At 32.7% G+C, this 4,466-nt stretch overlaps 1 long non-coding RNA gene across 1 annotated transcript; it reads left to right on the forward strand.

Moving 5' to 3' along the window:
• The first annotated feature begins 467 nt into the window (after positions 1 to 467).
• LOC121114052 (uncharacterized) lies at positions 468 to 3,507 on the forward strand. Its single transcript, XR_005863198.2, has 2 exons — positions 468 to 2,044; positions 3,122 to 3,507. It is a non-coding gene; the product is annotated as an uncharacterized lncRNA (long non-coding RNA).
• The last annotated feature ends 959 nt before the right edge of the window (positions 3,508 to 4,466 follow it).

Consider the following 4,466-nt stretch of genomic DNA (forward strand, 5'->3'; position numbering starts at 1 on the left):
CGTAGGCAGCGAAGAGAATAACTATATATATATATCTGTAAGGAATATGTACGCAGGAGTGTGCGAAAACTTTTTTTGCGAAAAGGCAGGCTTTTATAAGCAGAAAAAAAGTGATAAAGAGAAGAAGAAAAAGTTAGAATATATATATTCTAAGGTCATTGAACTATTCGCAATGGAATATTAAAACTTCACTTTTTCAGCCACTTTGATGATGTTAAGGACTGTTCCAATGAATTAAATACTCCGAATTATTTATAGTTGAGTATAGTCCAACCCCAATACTATTTACAATCTGTGAAGTCTTGTCAGACGAGAAGGAAGAAGAAGCCTAGGGTAAGTCTTTTAAAATTATTTATATATTAGTAAAGTCCTCAAAAAGTATTGTCTACACAAATATTAATTTTTGTATGGGATCCATTTGTCAATCCATTTTATTTCACTCTCTTTTGCTCTCTCTCTCTCTCTCTGTATATATCTGTTTCTATGTGTCTCCCTCACTTTTTCTCTCTCCCCTTCTCTTCTTCTTTTTTACTAGTTAAGAAGAAGGGAAAAGGAGATAGAAAATTCTTCTGACCTAGTTTTTGCTATTTTTGCTAATATAAACATTTTTTGACAAAATTTACAAATACATACATTATTGATTAACTCTCCTGGTTGTACTATTTTTTAATAGCTCTTTTGTGTTTTCGATCTTTTTTTACATAAAAGAAAAAACGAGTCACAAATAAATTTTGGTGAATTTATATCTTTTTCGTTTTGTGTATTTTTCGTCGGAAATGTTCATTTTTTGAGGAGCAATTGTTTCATATAAAACCTCCTTTTTTATGGTTAAAAAAGGTGTTTTTTTTTAAAGAAAAATGAATTGGGTCATAGATTGTAGGTTACTTTCACTACAATGTTGCTGTTGTTCAGAACACTCTGACTTGGATTAAGCTGTGTATGTGTTTAGATTTGACCCATATTTGATGGCGCGCCTTCTTATATTTACTTCCGACCGTCCCTGATCTGAAGGCAGGAAAGAAACGTTCATTTTACTTTTTTTTTTGATACATCAAAATTTTGGAGTTCTTGTAATGTAAAAATATTTTTTTTAAAAATGTGGGTTCATTGACCCTTTTTTTGTGGAAAAAAAATGATGTGATTTTTTTCATTTTTTTTTTGTCCGCGACGTCGACTATTTGCAGACATCATTTTTGTGCAAAAAAAAACAAAACAAAAAAAACCTTACATTATGAAGAAAAGAAAGAGAGAATGGAGGAGTCCATGCTCCACACACCAAACACATTCCGTCTGATGTCTCGACTTTGTGCAAAAAAAAAAAAAAAAAAAAAAAACATATGAGCCAGGCGTGCCTTTAGTTTATAAATGAATTTCCAGACAGGGGTACGCGCCTTTCCTTAGCCGACTAGCCGAAACATTGCAAAAAAAGTGCTCGCATTAAATATTTTTTGCACAAATCTATAAGCCAGTCTAGTTCATCAATTCAAAGGAAATGGAAGAGAACTCGAACACACAACATAATATAGATACCTCTATCCACATATATGTTTAGGAATTCAAACCTCATTTGCAAATCATTCCTCTCTTCTAGAACGAAGGATTTTTAATTTTTTTCTCTCTCAGATACTTAATAGACCTTTGAAGAGGAAGATAAAGGATTCAATTCATTACTCAAGCCTCATCCTGAAGAATATCCAAGGCTATACAAATAGATAATTAACTATACTTTGATTCACATATAGTTATTTATCTTTGTATAGCCGCCGCTACTGCGCAGAGCCCGGACAATCATAGTCTTTATATATATATATACCACAATGACATACAGTGATCATACTTCATAGATAATACGGACATTATAATATAGACATCCTTCAACTATACCCCACAAAGGACATCCATCACCCCTGTGCTTCCTTGCTTACTTCAATCGGATTCGTCAACTTCAGGAACCATTCATTTTTTAGTAGTTTAGTGATTTAAAAAAAAAAAAGAGATTCTTTTTGGACAGCCGTTCTATATATATAAAAAAATAGCGAAAAAAGTAAGACATTTCTTCCAACACTGTTTTTTTTTTTTTTTTTTTTTGCATTTCGTGAACCCTCCCACCTAAGGTAAATAGTTCTAATAGCCAACAGAGGGAGAAAGTAGTTAGGAGTCAGATGGCTCAAGTGTGCAGTTGATATACTCATTACATATGTCCAACTTCTCTGACACTTTCTCCACCAACATAAAGTTAGTTGCTGTTATTACTTTATTGTTATTATGAGATGATTGGTGTGTAGTCGTCGTCTGAGGGAGCGGCTATTGTGCTCCTCAAATTCTTGCAAAAAAAAAATAATAATAATCAAAACAGTTGCTATGGAATAAGTATAATAATATTATGGCAAAAAGGGGTCTTTGTTTCGAATTTTTTTGAAAGGAGAGAGGAGAAAAAGGGAGAGAAAGAAAGAGAGAAAAAGGAAAAAAGGGGAGAGGAATACATTGGAATCCATATTTGAACTCTTTTGCAAAGGATAATATATCTATAATACTAATAGTACTTTTCTGATTTTTTTTTTTTTGTGTGGGGGGGTATCCATCCATTTACAAATGATCCCCACTTATATAAAAGTAACCAGTTTTGAAGCCCTACGCAAAGAAAAACACACTAAGTAGTAAAGCAACGCAAAAAGTACACAAAACTTTTCTTCCTTTTTGCAAAAAAAAACCCCTTTCATTCAAATATATACTTCTAAGCTACGTGCAATTTTTTTCTGTGAATTGCAGTTAGACTTGCCTGCATTTTTTTTAAAGCAGGAGAGCAAAAATAATAATAAAAATGATACTTTTTATTATTGCTGTTTTAGGCATAGTCGTAGGACTCTACGACTATGCAAGAGAGCTTTAGCCTGCCAATTCTCCTATATTGCAACTGCGTTATCTTTTTTTCCCTAGTTTTTTTTTTTTTTTTTTTTTTTGCAAGCTTATTTGTTCAATGTATACATTTTAATTCCCTCACTATTTCAGTTGAACTTCGTGATTCGAATGTTCGGGGGAGGGAGACAATTATAGCATGTATTTCGAGTCTTCCAGTTCCATTAAATTCCAATTTCTGTAATGTTTTCTTCTTTGATTGTAGAGACCCACTCCCTAACGATGACATCATTGCTCTTCAAATCCAAGGAACAACAAAATAAGACGTTTGAATTCACTTTTTTCGTAATAAAAAAAAAGAATCTACATTAAAAGTGGTTTAACCTCTCAGGAGAGACATTAGGACTTTGACTTTGATAATATTTTTTTGTCGAATCAAATGTTAAAAAAAGCCAGTCTTTTTCTCTCTCTTAGAGGTTCCATTTCCTCATCATCATAGCATCGATTCTTTATCGTGGTCTTTGGAAAACGAAGAAGAAAGAGTTTTAAGGTATTTTGCTACTAATATTCTTCTTGATAGTCATAAATATAATCATATTATGTTTAAAAGTATATAAAAAATATGAAATACAAAATATATTTTGCATAAAACATTGGTTCGTTATTTTTCATCATCAAGCTGTCGGAGGGGGGGGGGGCGGATTCGAATGAAAAGCGAAAGGATTAAAATCTATGCAGGTTTTTAGCAAAAAAAAAAGAAAAAAACGTTTGTAATTCAATATACAAATCCAATATTGGACAATAGGCTAAAAGAAAAATTAAACAAGAGAGCGAAGGAATAAAACAATGTCGTTATTTTTCTTCTCTCCCTATTTTCTTTTCTTCCTTTTCTTTTGGCTCTGTTACCAACAGTTATATTTTTTCTTTTTCTCTCCTTCTCCCTTTCTTCCTTTTTTCCTTCCTTTTATTATTTACTGCATTCCTTTTCTGTTTTAAACTCCCTCTATATATACTCATCCTTCAAGTTGTAAATCCTAAGCATTTTTTAGCGTGCCATGTTTTTTATTGTTGTTGGAAACCTGAGCAGTGTTATCATTATTCTTTAATCTGAAGGGGATACATCTAAGTATAAAGCGAGTGTGTATAAGCATGAATGCCAAAGAGTAATTTTAACAATTACGTGGGAGCTATAAGTCCCTGTTGGACTCAGAGTAGAATTGAGAATCGAAAATGGGGGTATTCTTGTCTTTGCAACAAGAGTGACTTGTGTTTATCTATTTCATATCACAGCCACTTGCAGCAAATCTAACAAAATGTCATGGAGCAATTGTCAGGACACCATGTTCATTTTCGATGTTTTTTTATCCTTACCGAAAATGCTTATGATTTATAATCCATCCTATTGTGGAATAAGGATGATTCATGAATCCACCTTGGAGGCAATTTGAAGGAAATGGACAAAGTATTTTGTTTGTGTAACTGGCCCATCAAGGCCCACCCCCACATTTTGCCGATTTTAATTGTTTCTTTTTTTGCTGCGTTTGCAATGTATGCACTATTTAGAAATATATTGAATTCTTCATGGAATGAATGGAATGTCAATGCGTCTC

The sequence above is a fragment of the Lepeophtheirus salmonis genome, chromosome 3 (assembly GCF_016086655.4).
Source record: "Lepeophtheirus salmonis chromosome 3, UVic_Lsal_1.4, whole genome shotgun sequence".
NCBI lineage: Eukaryota > Metazoa > Arthropoda > Copepoda > Siphonostomatoida > Caligidae > Lepeophtheirus > Lepeophtheirus salmonis.